The 17,814-nt window shown below is 39.7% G+C and overlaps 1 long non-coding RNA gene across 1 annotated transcript; it reads left to right on the plus strand.

The window, feature by feature from the left end:
• The first annotated feature begins 4,915 nt into the window (after positions 1-4,915).
• Positions 4,916-8,104, plus strand: LOC134419757 (uncharacterized). The gene is made up of 3 exons (XR_010028140.1): positions 4,916-5,032; positions 6,521-6,628; positions 7,012-8,104. It is a non-coding gene; the product is annotated as an uncharacterized LOC134419757 (long non-coding RNA).
• Positions 8,105-17,814: the final 9,710 nt, after the last annotated feature.

The following is a 17,814-nucleotide window of genomic DNA, read 5'->3' on the forward strand; positions in this document are numbered from 1 at the left end:
ATGAAAAATAGGCTGGAATTTATAAAAAGAATGTAAAAATCTGTGATTATATAATGATGCACAGAATATGCCAGCTACCAAAGAAAACTATGACATCACTGTTAACTTAGTGAGCTCTCTATTTATCTCTGCTCTGACATAGATAGCTTCTGAAGTAGTTTAAAACCCATAATCTTTAAGTTACAGTTGAGAAATGATCCTTCAGTCCAAATTGAAGTCCAAACTGAAGAAAGAGAGCTTGTTATCTGAGGGACAGTCATTGATCCCAAGTTAGCTTATATTTATTCTATTTTGAATTAGAATATGAAATGAAATTCCTTATAGAGGTAGAGGTTGATGTGGAATGTCCCCTGGAGTTTTTGAATTAAGAAAATAAACTAATGGAAGGTGGATTAAACCAGAAGACTTAGTTGTGAATCAATGTTAAATAGTGACTGGATACAACAAAGTATTCTGAAAACCTAATGTTTCTTACCAGGGGCAAAGTCCTTATGTAAAAACATGGAGTTTTTCTCCTGTAGGTTAAAGAGCAAGAGTCGGAAAACAGACCTGTATCTTTAAATGATTTCTCTGCTTCTCTGCGAGGACAGAGGGTGGCAGCTGTGACCATGAACTCCCCATCCTCCTGTTTTGCTGCTTTGTGAAGCCAGTAGGGCTGCTGCACTGGGAGCCCTCCTGGCCACAGGTGAGCAGCCTCTCCATCTGCAATCCTCAGCAGGCCAATCAAGCTGGCCCTGCATGAGGTAAGATGGACAGTCCCCCGGTGTGCCCCAAACTCCCTCTGAAATTTCAGCAGATCAGTGTCACTGTGGTTTTTAATTACCCCTTTGATTCATCATTATTTCATGGACTTACACACCCTGCAGGACATGGCACCACAGAGCACAAACAAAGAGCCCCAGAGCCCTGGTTACCCTTGAGGTGCTGCAGTCACCCTCCAGAGGGAAATGTCACACTGGCAGGCTCCTTTCCCTAGGGAAACTGACCTCAGGGTTTCCAGGCTGGTTTCAGCCTCAGCTGAGACACAAGAGCAGCCACTTCACCTCGTGTTCTGGGGTAAGAGCTCTTATATTTCATAATAAAACTTATTCCTGTCACCAAGCGCAGGCACAGAGATCAGAACGGATGGTGGGGCTTCTGCTCTTCTCACTTCTTTTCTCAAGAGGAAACCAATCTATCCTTGCAGTTCCTGCATAGTAGTAATCTATAAATATTTGAGCACAGTGCAGAACAGGGTCCACCCATAGAAGAGAGTGAAGGCATCCTGAGAGGTGCTCAAACAGACCTGAATTCTAAAGCACTCACTGGCTTGCAAAAAAGAAACACTTCCGGAAGGCTACCTCCAGCACAAGGTGCTGCAGAGGCTGTTCTGACACTTGTTAGCAGTGGTATCTGATGGACAGACTTAAAGAGAGAATACCTCTCTGTCCTTTCCTGTTCTTCTCCAAATCTCCTGGTTATGTACAGTGTAAGGAGAATGAAACAGCTTTTTTGGTTTAATTTGTGAGCCAATGCAACTTGTGTGAGAGAAAGCACTTATCATGTAGGAAGCACAAACTAGATAGGGCTGTGGGGAGGAAATACAACAAAAATTATCAAACTTTTATTGGCTCTCTTTAGTGAATTAATAGACAAAATGCAGTTTTTGATCAATGAAGAATGCCAATATCACTTTTCATTGATATTGGGGCAAAAAAATCATCAACTGCAGCCCCTGGAAGATGATGGCAGATGTCTGCCACCACGCTTCCAATGCAGCGTGCAGCAGTGTTCTGATGTACAGCACTGGGATCTGTGCATCAGCAGGGCAAATTGTCCCTGAGGGGCAAGATCTGCTTTCTGAAAACACCACTGCAGAGGGAGATAGAGAAGACGAGGCAAACCACAAGTGCATGCTCTGTAGAAGAAAACAGACCTGGGAGAAAGCTGCTCGCACTTCTCTGCATCAATCATTCATGGTACTTCCTTCCTAGCAGCAGAGAGATGAGACACCATGACACAGAAGATGCTTCAGCATGAAATTGTAAGCATGTGAGCAGTAGTCTTGCTGGGAGTGATTCCATGTGGGTTTCACAAGCACACATCCCTGAGCCTGTTCCCTTGCTACTTGTGTGGCACTTGCAAGGTCAGTGGCCACAGTGTCACAGAGACAATGGGCAGGGGAGGTGCTGCCTCCCCTGCTTCCAGCACAGAGCCTGCACAGGGGACATGAGCTTCTCTAGTTCAGGAGGCCTGAGGTACAAAAACACCTCTCTCAGAGCTCACTGAAGATCAGTGGATGCTTTTCCCTTCTGTAATGTCTTTCTTTCCATCCTGCAAATGATGGGCATAGCTGCCACATCAACAGACCTGTGACAAAATATAGAAGCAGGTCTGTGTTGGCTGGAATGAATGGGAATAGGAACCCCCTTGGTAAATCTGTATGTGCCTAAGCATGATAAAGGTGTATCTGTGTAAAAAGGCTCAGTGGATGGAAGCAAAGGAGATACTCCTCATAAATATTTCCTCACTGTAGTTTTGGTTCAGGTGTTGGACATCCTGCGCAGAAGCTTAATGTGCTCTTTTCCAGTGGCAGGTGATAAAGAAAAGAACAGGCTAAGCTGCTACTCTCATCAGTGAAAAAAATAAAATTAAATTCAAGGCTTGACCTTGAATTTAATTCAAGGGGTAGCTCTTGAATTAAGAGCTGGGTAGCTCTGTGCCCTTTCTTTCCCTCAAAATGTAATGGTTGAAGAGACTCTCTCTGTTCTTCCCGCACTTAAAGCAGCATCTGTCCTTGGGTAGCTGGCACTAGCTGACAGTGCTCTGTGGAGAGATGTGATAGGGACAGTTATGAAACTGGAACAAGTGAATTCCACATTCCTATTGGAAAGAAAGATGGATGCATTTAGTTTTACTCAGGAAAAGGGCCTTTCATTAGTTACATATATCTGAAGTGGATCTAACTTAATTTTACTGATACCAGGAGAATAAAAGCAGGTGAAGATGGAATGACCTAAATGCACAGAGCAAGGAGTAGCTTTATGTTAATTAAGATGAGAACACGGAGTCTAAAATTGTCATGTGAAGGCAGCCTGAATTAATTTTTTGAGAGGAGGTATTAATTATTGAGTTGTGGGCAGAAAAAAATCATTTACTTATTAAAGCTCTGTGTATCTGGAGTTGGTTCTTGGAATGAAGATAATACATGCAGTTGACTTTTTCCATTGGGACTGCACATAAGGCTTTGATAACCACTGCCTGACAGGATGAGATGCAGCCATGGTTAGACAGATAACCCCAAGAACCAGAGCAAACTGTATAGCCCAGATTCTCATCTCAGATACTTATCAACAATATCCCTCTGTGTGGATCAGCTATGCATATTTAAATTCAAGTTTCCAGCTGCTTTGATTAGATGGGAAGGTTCCTCATCCATGGGAAAATATTGTCATGTTTTTCCTGGGTAATTAAAATCAAGTGGTCAGTTTATCAGTTTAATGAGAAATGAGATATGGCATTCCTTTTAGTTTCAACTGTTCTTATTCAAATACTTGTTCTTGTTCAAATAAAAAAATGGGCCATGGCTTTTTGGTTTAGAGGAGAAGAGAACTCTGAGGTTCCCAAAATGACTGCCAGTAGTGTCATATTTTCTGGAAATTGGACCCCTTATAGTTGTCTCTTGCAAATATGATCTGATTTTTAAAGTATCTTGGCAAGAGGCCATTTGCCATCTTTAATCTGTATCCTGATATGTAATTTAAACACACCCAAATGTATGAAGCAGTTACCCACTTCAGACAGGCTGTGCAAATGAAACTACAGGTACTGACAGCATTTCTGACTCTGAACTATGTATGCTGGGACAGAAGAAGTTAGTAGGTAAAGAGCCATCACCTGCAAACACAACTCTGCAAAAAAAATATAGAAACTTGATTTTGAAAGACCACCTAAAACTCCCCACTTTGTGCAAATGATCTGAATTTACAGTCAAGTGTAACACTGCTACAGACTTCAAGTTCCCTGAGGGTTATATCAGACAAACTCACTGAGAAAGCTGTTTGTGTAAAAAAACAAAAAAGAATTCTTTAAGAGAGGCATATGTTTCTCTCTCCCTCTTTTTTTTTTTTTTTTTTTTTGTTGATTATCTGCAAATGATTTGCATCCTAACTATACATTGCAGAATTTACTTGGCATAGCAGATTAGTGCACTGCTTCTCTGCAAACAGCACCCATGGAGGAGCCTCAGTCAGACACAGGACCTAGCAAACACAAGGGGCTTCAGAGATGGCACCAGCTGCATTTCACACCACTGGGTTGAGGGCTGTGGCTTGCACTGCAAGAATGGGCTCAGGGAGCACAAACTGTGTTTCTTTCAGGAGAAACAAATATAGAAATTGTGTTCTGCAGTCGCACCTAATGAATTCCATTTGTTAATGGGCATTAAGTCCATGGGACCACACTGGAATTAGTCTGAGGTAACCCCCAAAAACATAGGCATTGCGGACACAAGGTCCTTTGCACCAATTATTCTCTGTATGTTTATTCTTATGCACCAGCTACTTGCAAATATGGTCTAAGCCAAAGAGGGACACTGAAGGATGCTATAAAAAAGTGTAGCTGAAGGAACTATACTTCCACAGGCACATTATTACTTATCATTTGCACTGAAGCACTGTGTAACCACCCTAAATCCCCCATTGTGCAAGGTGTTAGATACTAAAACAGAACAAGAAGATGGTTCCTTCCCCTGAAGAATTAAAACCTGGAAATATTTTGGGATGGAGCTTTACCTCACAATCCTGACATGTTCCCAGGTGCTGTTCTGGCATGAGAAAGCTGTAAAATCAGTCATGCAACTTAGCTCTGGGAAGGAGGTGGGACTGGGAAGAGGAGTGTAAAATTTCACAATGCTCACTTTTCCTTGTGTCTTCACTGGGTTGAACTGGATGGAAGAAAGCCAATAGCCAGCAGAAAGTGGAGGCTGGGGGAATACAGTACTGAACCGATATCCTGGCGATTTATGACCTTCCTGGGACACTGTGAAGAATAAGTGAGTGACAGATTATCTGCTGACCTGTGGGATAGCTCATTTGCTTTTGTTCAAGCAGCAGTTTTTCAGTAGAACTGTAGATCCAATATATTTCTCTGTTGAACTGAGCTACCTTACTGCTAAATAAATATGTCAGTCAGCAGTGACACAAGTTAATTTCTCTGGTGGGAGGTGTTTGTCTCACTCCAAAGGGGAGCCTGAGAGGATGCACTGCGGAAGTTGGGAGGCAGGGAATTGGCAAATTAGGGAATGGGCAAAACAGGGAATGAGTCAAATTGATGGTGGTGACACGCTGCAGAGCTACCTGGAGGTATTTGCATGCCACAGATGGACCTGTGATTTCTGACTCTATGTAGCATTTTCTTAACTATTCTTTCCTTAAAGTTTGTACAAGATTATGGTTCCTGCACTGAGGTTAGTCCTTCTCTCCTGGGGTCTCGTCAAATTTAAAAGCTGTGCTATGCCTTTTCATAAAAAAACCTCAAAAACACTACAAAGAACAAACCATAAATCTCCTTATATTATCCCCCTTCACAGACATGCATGTTTGACCTGATCCTTCATTTGCCTACACCTTAATGTTTATTTTGTGAGATAACCCCTTCTGCATTAGAAGTCTGACCTTTTAAAACTGGACTAAGATGATGAGGCAGGACTGTCCAGCAGAGGATGGAGGAGGATGGTCTGGCATGCGTTGTCTTAGTGTAACAAGAACTTCCACTGGTTATGCTTACATTTTAAATTATTTTTATTTGTACCATTGGGACTGTAAAGTTAATGTCTGCAGCAGAAATGGGAAGGCTACATGGCAGCTAATATTGCTAGATTATTTCCAAGAAACAATATTTCAGAAATCCCAGTTCTACTGGCTTGCTTCAATGTGAATTAACAGTGAATATTCACAGTCAGGCATATTTTGTGGTCACAGATGCAAAACATGGGGAGCAAAGCCCTGTACCCCATCTGACCTTGCAAGAGATGCAGTAACAACAACAAGGAAGAGTAAAAAACCATTTCTCTCCCCACTACTGATTGCCTCAGTCTTGCCCTCTTAATAAGCATTTAAATAATGTAAATGTAAAGGGTGGTGCAGGAGAGAGAAGGGGGGGGCGTGCACACAAACGTTTCTGACTCTTCTTTTTCCCCCGAACACTGATGCCATTGCATAATTATATGGGTTGGCTTGAAAGAATGAAACCCAGTTCAAAATGTATGAGTTCATTTTTATGTTCTACTGAGAAAATTTATTCAGTGTGACTGCTCAGTAGCGAGAGCAGTAAAACACCTTAATCCCTGGTTGAAGAAAGGTAATACCTTGACAGATGTGTGCCTCCTACTTTCCTTGCGGCCATGTTTCAACAACAAACCTTTATTTCTGCTTCTCGGCTGTAGCAGAAAAAAAAAAATGAGCGGAGCAATAAAGCAGTCAGACAAATCTCAGGAGCCAGGCGGCAATGCAATAGTAATGACAGATTTTTAATGTGGCAGGAGAGATTGACAGGAAAATGTCTTCAGAGCAAACGCACGCCAGATGGAATGAAAACGGTTTATTGGAGTATGGAGGTGCTGCTGAACTGAATAGAGGGCGGGTTTAAGGTGGGTGTTTTATCTGCTTCAAGTAAACAACAACAACCAAAAAAACCAAATTCCGCTCACCAGGTATTGCCTTAGACCAGTCTTTGCACCAAGGGGATATTTTTTGTTTGTTTGTTTGTTTCCTTTTCTACAGTATTGCACTAGAGAAAAACTTTAAAGTCAAAAGTTCAGTCATTACATGCACTGCACAAAAGGAGAAGGCAAATTGGTTTGGTCTCAGCTTTTTTTTATTATTGTTTGCCTCTCTCCCCTCCTTCCCCCCTGCACCCCCCACCCCCCGCCCCCTTAATCTGAAGGAATTTCTCACTCACTATGAGCAGATAAAGATGTTTTGATGTGCTTTTAGATAAATCAGAATGAATTTTTTTTTTTTTTTCAAAAAGAGAATGAGGAAGAAAAAGAATAATTCCAGCTGATAGAGCAGCTATCAAATCTAGGACAGAAGAAGAAGCCTACACTAAAAAACCTATAAAAGCCCATATAGCTGCTTCTATATCAAGAAGAACAACATCATTGTGTCTTTTTCAACTGAGTAAACTTAACTTGCATGCTCTTAGTAATGATAATAAAGTCAAATTCAGCCCTACGTCTCACAAGAAAACATAACTATGAATTATTTCATACCCTCCACACAGAGAAAAGGCAGGAAAACAGCCATAAATGGGAAGAAACAGCACAAAAGAAAGGAAGAAAATACGTCTCTAAACTGTGAATCTCCCTGACATCTTTTCATTATCAGCCTAGTCAATGAAGAATGCCACAAAGGAAAGCACGGCATCATATTATTGAAACACGATGGTTTGGAGTTTTTTTGAAGGATGTACTTATATATTCTCTGTGGATAGCCTTTTTTATTTAATTATATTTGCCATTATTAACTCTCTGTAATTGTGTTTTACATGCAGGGCTTAGATTAAGTGTTTTTCCTGTATCATATACACTTGTACTGCTCTTTTTAGAGTTTTTTCAGGGCTTTTTTCCTTATGCAAACACATCAGAGAGAAAATATTGAGTTACCTCCTTTATTTGTATTATACTTTAAAACAAAACAAACCTTTTTATCTTTGACAACGTGCTTCTTTTTTGCTAAGGAATATTTATTTAGACAGTAAAAAGATGTTATGGTTCTTTCCACTAGTAGAAGCGTATGCACTGAATATGCTCCAATGTAATTTGCAGAAAGTGAGGAAAACACTCTGGAAAAGTAAGCAGGGAGTTTTGCCATGTCGTTTCATCTGATAAGTACAATACTATGATAACAAAGCTTTAGGCAATATGCTTAAAACTGACAGGAAAAGTAACAGGCAAAGTCTTATAATGATCCGTTTATATTACATATTTTATAAATTTACTGATTGCACAGAAAATATGTCTTTTTTTTTTTTTCATGTTTTGTCTTGTTCAGAATCCTGCTATAAAGTTCTATTTAACTCTCCTTTTGTATTCGCCCTGACAGAGCTATAAAATTTGCTTGTATGATTCTTATGGTCTTTGTTTCAATTTCCTTAACATTTGGCTATATATTGACATACTAGCTGTTCCTCACAATGCAAGAGAAAATACTTTTATGTTTTAAAAAACATTTAACTGGTTAAGTCATTTGTCCATGTCCAAAAAGAACAACACAATAAAATAACACAGAAAAACAAAGTAATGAAGGGCTCGTAAGTGATATTGTGTATACTATTTCCTTGCACTCAAATATAATTTGATTATCAGTGAATGTAACTTTTTTTGGGTGGATTGAAGCTGTTTTGTAAGTCAGTGCTGCAAAGGATATCACATCACTCGGAGCTGTGTTTTTAGAAAATAAAAAAGTCAAACAGAATTTTCAGTTTATTTTAGAATCAATTTTACTAGCTTTAAATACTCACCAAAATTAAACTCAGAATTAATATTAAAGCAATGTTGAAGATAAAACTTGACACAACAGGATGTGATGGCTGCCATTCTGTCCTTAAACCACCTTTTTGCAACACACATAATACAGAATATTAATCAGTGTTTTAAGGCTGTGGCAGTTCCTAGAGACACAATGACAACTTAGGGACAGAACATCCAGCTTAACTGTGAATAGCATTTCCTTATTTTGCACCAGAATCTTCATATGGTTTAAAAATAGATTTTACTGTGTCATCAGCTCCATTCTGGTATCACTAGTAAACTGCACTAGGTATAAAAGCTGCAGAGGAAATTGTACCAGCACAGACACCAAAGTTGCTACTGGTAATGTGCAATATCTTGAGTTTTCATTTCACAAGACTGAACACTGACTTTCAACCTCAAATTTTTTTTTTTTTTTTATTCCTAAAATCATACCAAGTATGTCAGCATGCTCTCGTGCACCCCCGCACTGTGGAATTTTGATAATGTATGTCCTAACCGCTTAATTGATTGATTAGCTTACTGCAGCTTTCTGAGGCACCAAATTTATCTTTAATAGCCGGAGTCAGGCACGGCAGGCAATCGAGGGGGGGGTCCCTTGGCGTCGATTTGCTCTTAACTGGAAAGTCATTACCACTTAATACATGTAGATTGTGTTGAAAGAAAATTATGTGTAATGAAATGAGGGAAAAATTAGTGGAGTGTTATGGGCGAAAGCAGATGTTACGGAGGAATTATGCTAGCAGAGATAATCACCTTTGCTAGCATTGTGTGTGCTGGGGTGTTAACTCAGGGAGAGAGTTGGTGAGAGAGCTAAATAAATGCACTGATTTACACAGATCCACTTTTCAAACTACAGTATATGACTAGTACACACGTCTACAAACACATCCATATATATATACACACACACATATAGACATGCTCAGGGCTGAACTTTTATATTTCTGAAGCTTTTTTTAGCTGTTTTCCAGCTACTCACACTATATTCAGAAGTCCTAGCTGGAAGCACAGGGAAGTAGCTGTCGATTTGCATAGTATTGTGAAGATGAGAATAATAACCAAGGGCAGAAGTACTCATATAAGCATTAAGATGAGACCTTGTATGCTTCAAACTCTGGACAACCTCTCCTGAGAGAAAACTGATGAATTTGAGAGTGGTCTTTGAGGGTAGCACCAGACATTTACAAAACTATAAAACTGAAATAAATAGCAGATAGCTGCAAAAAAATTATAGAGACATAGAATAGTTGTGCCTTTAGTTAAAAAGCCTGTAAATAAAGGAGATAGAAAAAAAAAGAAAAAAATGCAATCTTTCTTTTGATGCAAGTTAGGAATGTGTTTTAAGGTAGTAGTTTTGCAGACAGGCAATAATGATAACACTCAGAATCAGCACAAGGGAGGGAAGAAAGATGTCACAGATTTTATTTTGAATGCATTTTAAAACTCTGTGAATTAATCTTTCACTGTGGGCATCTCCCTGTCCTTTTCCAGCCATCACTGATATAAATGCTTGATTATATTTCTTATATCCCAGCATGCAAGGTCACTATTAATTTTTATCTTGGGTTTATCTTTCATATAACATGTGTTTGGATTTAGAATTATCTCTGCTTTATCACCCATTTCATAATAAAAATGTGGTCTCAGGAAGATATTAGTTTGCAAAATTCACTATCAAAACCATTGATAATTAGGGTTTCCTCATACATAGTTCTGTTCCTTTGCTATCAAATGAGGCTTTTATGAGTATAGTTATTGCTGGTGATAATAATACAAATTTTAAAAATTAAAAAAAAAAAACCCTCAAGGTTTTGTATTCCCTGTACTACCATTCAGAGACCGGAGGTTAGCAAAAAGACTGTCAATTTTCTGTCACTATATTAATGAGTTAAAGAAGTGCAGCCAGCCCCGCATGAATCAATCGGAAAACTATGATGAATGTTTCAATAATTAAGAGAATAATTAAATTGCTCAATGTAAGACGGCACTAAATGAAATAGCTTTCGGAACAGCAGCATATTGCTGTTTATAAATCCAAAGAGCCCCGTTTAAGCGACGCTGAGTCCAGCTCAGATTTATCCGCGTGTCTTTAACAGGCTGTGGGCCCAATCCTGCGGAATCCCACCCTGTGGCCAATGTCCCTCCTGCCTTGAGGGCAGCAATGGTGTGTGCAGGGGTGTGCTGCTCCATCCAGGGCACCCCCAGCCTGCCCAGCTGCACGTGGGCGCCGTGGCAGTGCCGGGGTGATAAGCAGCTAAACTCGCACAGATAAGGGAGGCAGGGAATCTGCAGCCGCTGCTGACTCTCCGACGGCAGCGTGCGTGATGCTCGAGTAATGCTTTCAAAAGGTGATATGTGCCAAAGGTGAACTGTAAAGCTGGAGTGAAAATTATGTTAAGTTCAGAAATATGTCCTGAATCTCTCAACTATCAGGCAAGTTTTAGTGTAGCTTTCAAAATTCTCTTTTCTCCTGTACAATAATCTGGCAGTTTCTCCTTTGATAAGGACATTCCCAAACATAACTTTGTGTGATATCACACATAGCAGAACCCAGGATGCTAAAAACGAGACATCCTAGAAAATTGTCCTACAAACCAGGGTATCTCAGAGCAATGCACATAGGTTTAAAAAAATATTATTTGGAGGGAAAACTGGAAACCATTCCCTAGGCTTGAAAGCTTTTCTAAATCTTGGTGGGGAGGAGGAGATGGTGGGAAATAGGTGAAGTAATTAACTAGTATATACTTGTGTTTTGTTTTGAAAGCAGGTCACAGATTTTATATTTTTTTCCCTGCAGGAATAGCAGCATGTTTAGGCAGAAGTCACAAATAAGGTAGGGCCATTTCAGGTGCAAAATTCAACCTAATGCATTTTGCTTTCCTGCCTATGAAGGTCCTCAAGTGCTTTTTACTGCCTCATCTTTCTCACCTCCCTGCTTCACTGTTTGTTTGGGTTTTTTTTTCCTTTTTCTCTCTTTCCCCACTCACTTCTGTTCACATACCTCCTTCTGTTTCCCCATGCACCCATCTTCCACCAGCCCCTAGCTCTCCCTGCAGTGAGGGCAGGTTTTATTTTTGCTTGTAGGAGAAGTCTATGGAAGGAAATTTTCTACTCAGTTCTGAGTTACCCTCTCTTTGGAGCTCAATCATAATGTCAGGCACAATTTCACCATCTTCTTCATCTCTTATGCTGAATTTATTCTTCCTGTCTCCTTCAGTAGCATATTCCTGTGCAGTCAGAAAATCATCACTGATACACATATTTCCCATTTGCCTTCATTCCTTTCCCATCTCTCTTCTGCTGCACAAAGGCACCTCAGACACTCCCCTGAACCCCATGCCCCCAACATGTTTCTTTTCCATTTTTCTCCTCCACCTCCAATGCCTCTTTCCTACTCATCACATAAATATATGTTCTGGGGTATTTCAAAACCCAGCATTATGTACTTGGAACACTAGTGATTTGAGGTGAAATGGAGAATAAATATAGCCATAATATGCTTTAAAATAGGTGAATTAGTTGAGCAGGAGACTTTTAATGCTACATGGGTGGTCAGTAAAAAAGTAACAATTACCATGAGACGGAATTTGATATACCACAGTTATTTCCTACTCTAGAGATAGAGCAGTACCATGGTAACCTAGACTCCACTGTGTGGCAAGTGTTGTTAATTGTATAGATTTTTAATGGGGATAATTATACTTCTCTTGTCTGAAATCAATTTTTACTGGCAGTGACCAATGCCCAGAAGGATATTCTCAAAGGGATGTTGCATTATCTACAGTTTGTACACTTCATATTTCTTGTTTATAGTGAGAAGAATTCACTCCATCAGCAGAAGAGGTGTAAATTTCTGCTTTCTGATAAATCCTGATAAGAAATTAAAATATTAAAAGTTCAGATGGATAGATAATAATTTTCACCATAGGAATGCTACATATTGTTAGGCCAAGCCCAGAGAAAGGAAACCATCCTGTTTGTATTTGATAATTAATTAGATAACTGAATTTTCAAGTATTGTTATTACAGCTACTTTCTTTAGTGTGGAATTTAGGTTTTTTTTTTTCTGAAATATCCACATCTATAATGAGGGTGGATGGAAATTTTCTTTGGCAAAATCTATTAGCAGTGGATATTCCTTTGCCAGAATTTAACATTCAGGTCAGAAGTTCCCTGCTGTATGGCTCAGTTTCAGGTGAAATGGTCAAGTCTGAGAAAAAGATTAAGGAAAATATGTTGTTAACCAGTGTTTAAAACTAAATATACCTCTCAGTTGTTTCCTTAACAGCTCTTCAATATGAAAATGGGTCTCAAAAGCTGGTCAAACCTTAGGCTTCTGAAAAAAAAACCAAAAAACACCAACATTTGTTTATGCTCATTGGAGGCTTGTTATGTTTGTCAGAGTGTCCATGGTCAGTCAGGTTGCACAGTTCCACCACATTCCCTGAGATATGCAGCCCTGTCCCTTGAGCAGGACTTTGCTCCTGCTTGCTGGAGTTGTCTGGATCTCTGGATATTAGCAGAGACCATCTCTCTCCCCTGGTTCTGATGGAGCCCAAAGGATGCGCAACAGGAGGAAAAAGCTTCATACAGGAAGTCACTGAAAGATGGAAAGAAAGGGTGTAAGGAACCTGGGTATGGAGAGCTCTGAGTGAGGGGTGGTGGGCAGAGTTTGTGCTTAACAACAAAAAAAGACCAGCCACTTTGGACAGGGAGATAATAAGCACACACTTATTGGGAGGTGTACATGCTCCATCTCTGAGAATTATGGGAAAAAATGGGAAAAAAAATTACGTTGGCCAAGAAAATTACGTATGAAATTGGCCACAACATTTAGAAACATGGCAACATTTTGATTCCAGTTAAGGAGGAACATGTGGGTATGGACACTCTCCCCAGCTTTGAGGAGAATAAATGAGCAGAAGTTGGTTATAAGATTATGCAAGAGTAAGAAAAGTGAAGAAAGGTGTGCATGAGGGCTACCTGAAGGGAGATAGGAAAAGGAGAAAAATGTTACATGTTGGAAGGAAGAAGAAATCCCTTCCATCCACCTTTATTAAGCCTAAACATAAAATAACTAGTCCTGAGCTCTGATTTCTCTGCACTGTTTAACAAAGTAACTGTAACTTCCATTCAAATAGCTTTCCATCCCATGTCTAGTAACAGGTTATGCAGAGGGTAACTGCTTTCCACCACTTCTGTGTAAAGATCAGAACAAACAATGATATTTTTGCTTGTTCAATTCCTATATTTTCAAAACACAATGGAAATGCAGCTATGAAATTTAAAGTAAGCAGTGACACTCTGAATTTCAGCACTCAAAAACTGCAAAATACCTGGATTAAAGCTGCTATGGCTGTTGCTATTCATTACAATCCATCCCTGTTCCTGAGAGTGGAGTTCCAGTTTGCCTAACCAGTGTAAATGAAACATAAATTTTAGGGTAAAATCCCAAACAGGCAGAATTAATGGAGAGGTTTTCAGATTTTCCATTGATTAGAGGAAGAATTTATTCACTAATTTTAACAGCCCTGTTTCAATAACTACCAAAAATTTAGGAGCAAAACAAGTACTAGCACTACATCCAAAGGACAGGGCTTCACTTCTTATCCCTTTGAAATGAAACACCAATAATGCATCCTGAAGTGTTCACAGTTGTACACTTCCATTCCCTCATATTGTTCATCTCCCAGCCCAAAAGAAACTTTGCAGAAGGGCCCAGATCTCTCAGCAAAGTCACCCATCCACTGCCCTGTGCACAAGAAATTTTGTACAATATAAATGTTTTGGATAATCATTTCTTTTTTGTGTCACAAACTGCATAGTAGAGTTTTAGAAAGCAGAGAGCAGAGTAGAAAAAATTGATCTGTAGTAGAGTAGAAAAATTTGATCATTTTTCACATCTTTGTTCTAGTTGCCCAGATGAAGAAAGGGTACTATCTCACTTTTGCTAGAAAACCATTGGAATTTTGGTAAGGATTAGTTAATATATGTTGTAGTACCAGTCTGCAACAACAGCGAGGTTCTTGAGGACAGCCTTGCAGCTAGGAGGTGAAATTCACATTGAAGGTGCATTTTTCTCATCTGTTAGTTTTTATGCTCCATTATATATTTTCTATTATAATTTGGAGTGGAGGATCACAGAATAGAAAGCTGATGCATTTTAACAGGAAATGCTTGCTTTCAAAGAAGTATACCTCTATTTACAGAAAGCCTGGGTAGAGTTTCAAAAATATTTTTGTCCCTATAGCATCATATTATCTTTTATATTTCTTAATTGAATCCTCAATCCTGGAGGCAATAGGAGCTGAACAAACTAGACCTCCCAGGTACAACTGCAGTGTATTAAGTCTGGGCTTGAAAAATAGGAGATAGCTATTTGGTGCTCAAAGATATTTACTTTAAATCTGTGGGGGGGGGGGGGGTTTGTTGCTTTAGGTTTTCAGCTTTTTTTCTCTTTTTTTTTTTTTTTTTTTTTTTTCTTTTTTTTTTTTTTTTATGTGGGGGCAAGGAGAAGGAGAAGTTTGCTATTATTTCCTTCCCACAGCCACTTCATGAGAAGAGAAAAGCACAGGATAAAATGAATGGAAAGCAGAGAGTTGACAATATTTTTCACAGAATCTACTATAGCTGGTTAAATGCTATTAAAAAACCCTGCCTTTGATGGATTTTGGAAATGGATTGCTATCAACCATTGTTCATTTACTGGAATTTGCAAATGGATTCCTCTCACCCATACTGTCTTCCAGTTGTGTTTGCTTTCTAGGGACATTTGTGGGATTCAATGACTATTGTGGCTATTCACTGAGAATTTCAGAACAGCATGCATAAGTATTGATGGAAACTGGGTATTAGATTCACACACATGAATGTGTGCACACTCAACACATTGGAAAAATAAATCAACACCATGTGACTCATCAAAGCAGTCATATCTAACAAAGCTCAAGAAGTGATTGGGGAATGTTCCCAGAGAAGTGTTCCTGAGCAATTAGAAGTACTTAGAGAGGAAAAAGGATCTCTTTGAATTCTTTTGCATAATAAACTCAAGGAAACCTCAGTCTGCCCATGGAGATCCCATAGGCAGAAAAAGGGCTAAACTTACTGACTAAACTATTCATTGTGAATTATTCCCTCTGCTCTAATGTCTGCACGGCATGGAAGCGTGGTGCCAGCCCTGCTATACACTGTAATTTTACTCTTCTAGGAATAAAGTGGGAATATACTGCTGGGCATGTTAAAGCACTCTGCAGAGGACATTATATATATTTTCTACATGTGACCTGCCTTTGACTTTTGTGTTGAAAATGGAGTTATCTACCTTCAGAGAGAAAACATTAGCCCACAGACAGTGAAATAGGATGATATTTTTTACTTTATTTCTGTAAAGTGATATTTGGTGCAAAAACTATATAAGACTGAAATGTAGAGTTTGAGAAGTCAGAGGTCAGCATGGAAAAATTTGGCCAGATAGTTTTTACATTTTTGGGCTGACCATAAGTTAACAGTGACTGATTTCCTCAGCAAATTCCTGCCTAAATGTTATTTTTCCTTGATTAAATTGTCCTTTATAAGGACATCTGTTCAGTTCCTTGCCAAGGTGTAAGATACAATCATATCTTAGAATTTGTAAAGTACTTTGGACAACACAATAATAAATATATTCTGATGATGAATGCTGCAAAGGAGACATCGTCCTCCCCCCATCCACCTTAGCACATCTCACTGTCAGGGTATTTTTCCTAACACTGTGACTCTCTCTCTCTTCTGCTGAAGTATTTCCTATAAGTCTTCCCTTTTCCTAGCCTAGATCTAGTTTCTGCACTTCCTCGGGGCAACTGCATTGCTCCCTAATGCCAAGTGAGAACCACCCCTGCTCTGAGGACCAAGTTTTGATGGGTGGCTGTGCCAGGGAAAGTATTTGTTGTCACTAAGGGGTCAAGGAAAATTACCCCTGAGTTACAATCTAAGCTACCCCACCCTGAAATCAGGACAGCTTAAATGCTGATTCAAAGACAGGCATGACACGAGGATAGTCACAGGAATTCCTCTCCCAGGGAGGAAAACTTGACCTTTCCAGATCTTTTCAGCATCTAGAAGTATATAAGACGACTCTTCTGAGCTGTCTTGCACATGGGGCAAATTGCTGTCTGGAGAGGTAAAAAAAATCAGTTTTCATAGCCTGGGGAAAAAGTTTTCATAGCCTGGGGATGACAACTCAAATCTAGACAGCAAGATCTAAGGGGGTCTTTTAATATAACAGAGATATATTTTGTAAAGGTTGGAAAAAACAGAGACTTGATTTGTAGAAATTAAATCTGAAAGAGAAACTGTGAAGAGCAGGTATGGTGCTAATAGTCTCCAGCATTGTGCTACAGAGAAATAATTCTGTACAACTGTGGAGAAACAATGGCTCAAAGAGGTCGCATTTTTTTGCTGTCCTGGGCTTATGACCAGACACCTGGACACTGATATGAGTGGATAGTCTGAGATGAAAGCACTGGACAGAAGGCAGCAACCAAAGATAAAGAGATAAATGCTAGGGAGCCATCAGCTTTGTGACAGTTGCTGAGACTGAATTAAATCATAGAGGAGTAAAACCCAGCAGGAGATGGGGAAGCATTGACAGAAAGTGGGAAGGCAGAGAGAATACTGAAGAAATTATTGGAACACTGGAAAACAAAACAACCAAGCATTAAGTTGTGGAAACCCATGGTGGGGAAAGGGAGAGTTGTGGGAGATGGGATGATTTGCTCTCATCTTCTAAGGGCTCCACATTCCCATGAATGCTTATAGCTTTGCATAAATTCACACGCAAAACATAAGGAGCAGATTAAGCTGAACTGGAAGGGAACCACAATGTGGGGACGCAATAATTAAAGGCAGTTGCCGGGCAGCTGAAGTGTATGGGAGATTGATTATAAATAGACAGAGATAGGTTTGCTGGAGTGGTTAACGTGACAGTGATCCTGAGGGAATGGACAGCAGCTGCAGGCAAGTCCAGCACCGGGAAGGTACTAGTCCTCCTGCCCCACTCACCACAGCCCCATCACTACCCCCAGCCCACTTGTGAATCTCAAAACAGGAAGGAAGGAGGGAAAAAGCCATAAACTGTGTACCTCTGAAGACAAAATAATCTGTGGCTGTGTACATTGTTTGTAATATTGAGAATGACATCCTGACTCACACTCCTTAGCAGCTTTACCAGTATAACCATCAGGGCTTTGGCCATTATAGGGTAAAGCTAGCATCACCCTGGGTAGCATCAGAAGAGACTGCTACCAGGAGGACCACCACTA

This window comes from Melospiza melodia, chromosome 6 (genome assembly GCF_035770615.1).
Source record: "Melospiza melodia melodia isolate bMelMel2 chromosome 6, bMelMel2.pri, whole genome shotgun sequence".
NCBI classification, from domain to species: Eukaryota; Metazoa; Chordata; class Aves; order Passeriformes; family Passerellidae; genus Melospiza; species Melospiza melodia.